Raw genomic sequence first — 1,640 nt, forward strand, 5'->3', positions numbered from 1 at the left:
TCTATAATACTTATATACTCTTATGCTTTTATAAAGAGATAGTGTCCAAATCCCATGTGTTTATCCTAGGTACAATCTATAAAACAGAGGCAGGATAATGATTAAATTTTTTTCTTACCATCATTTTTTATAATAATGAATTGTTTCCCTATCTCCCTTAATGTTACCAGTATTTTTACTTTGATAAATATTCCTATGAAATTGTGAATTGAAATTTTAACACATTAAAAACCTTAGGTGTATTAATTAAAATATATTAAGTTCATTAAGTGCACATAGTCTAAATAAAACTTTTAAAAATCAATATATGCTCCCTGTTCAAAGTAAATATTCTAAAAACTCAATATATATTCCTTTTCCTATGATAAAATGACCTGGGAATTTTGCTTTTTCCAGTTTCAAGACCATGACAAATTGTTTAGGAAATTTGGATTTATTGTACATTTTTGACTTTTCAGAGAAGAGTGATATATATACCCTTTTCTCTGATATCATGAAGAGTTCTTTATTCCTACTACATAAACTAATGTTTTGCCTTCTAACTACTGCTACTATGAAGCATATGATACTGCTGTTCGAGTTGCAAGATAAAGCAAATAAGTAATTATTTTTGTGGTTTTGGGGAACTAGATTTTGCTTGGTATAAAGATATACAGTTGTAAGGTCAGTAATGTGAATGATAAACATAAGTTCACAATATATTTTATCTTAAAAAAACCCCCACAAAACATAACCATATGAACTGAAAAGCCCAAGATATAAAAACAAGCCAGATTGGGGCCAAGATTGTAGACTGTATATATAATTTCTCGCTAAAAGAAATGCTAACCAAATGTGTTCTTCCTGATATAGAGCAGGATATAGGAGTGATTATTATCCTGCATTATCTTATATAGGAGGAAACAAGAATGGGATCAATAATTATTTGAGTCCTATTAAAAGAATAGTAGAAGTTAATTTAAAGATATCTCCCATGTTACAAAAACAAAACAAAAACAAAACAAAACAAAAATTCGTTGAGTATACATAAAATATTTTTCATTTTCTTTATTTTACATTAACCAAATTTTTTTTAGCAACAAAATCAAATGAATGCCACACAAATAAAACAATTATTTTTGTTATACAGAATTGGGAGCCAAAAATAAATTAATATTAGAAAACAGTAATTTAGCTTTGCACAGTGGCAGTATCGTAGCCAATGAGGTTTATCCGAGGCGTGATTATTGCTAATAGAAAACAGTAATTTAATTGGCAGAAAAGGAAAAAATAATAATTTTCCATGACCCATGCCATTTGCATGAGTAAACCACAATAGTTCTAATAAATAACTTGGTTATATAATAGCAAATGAATACAAAACATTTAGTGCAAAGCATTTTAATACACATAAATATACAAGTGGACCAAAATGTAATGTTTAAGGATAAAATCTATCTTTAATAAATCTTCACTCCAGTATCTAAAAATAAACTGTGACCTCTAGTTAGAGCGTAGTTCATTGTTAAGTATGACCGTGAAATTAAGGGTATCTATGAAAATGAATGTCTAAGACCTACTTCTGTTAATTAAAAATTTTATCTTGGGGGCACCTGGGTGGCTCAGTTGGTTAAGTGCATGCCTTCACCTCAGGTCATGAT

At 28.9% G+C, this 1,640-nt stretch overlaps 1 non-coding gene across 1 annotated transcript; it reads left to right on the forward strand.

Moving 5' to 3' along the window:
- Window positions 1-1,172: 1,172 nt before the first annotated feature.
- Window positions 1,173-1,308, forward strand: LOC123925337. The gene has a single exon (XR_006814952.1). It is a non-coding gene; the product is annotated as a U4 spliceosomal RNA (small nuclear RNA).
- The last annotated feature ends 332 nt before the right edge of the window (window positions 1,309-1,640 follow it).

The sequence above is a fragment of the Meles meles genome, chromosome 14 (assembly GCF_922984935.1).
Source record: "Meles meles chromosome 14, mMelMel3.1 paternal haplotype, whole genome shotgun sequence".
In the NCBI taxonomy this organism is placed as follows: domain Eukaryota; kingdom Metazoa; phylum Chordata; class Mammalia; order Carnivora; family Mustelidae; genus Meles; species Meles meles.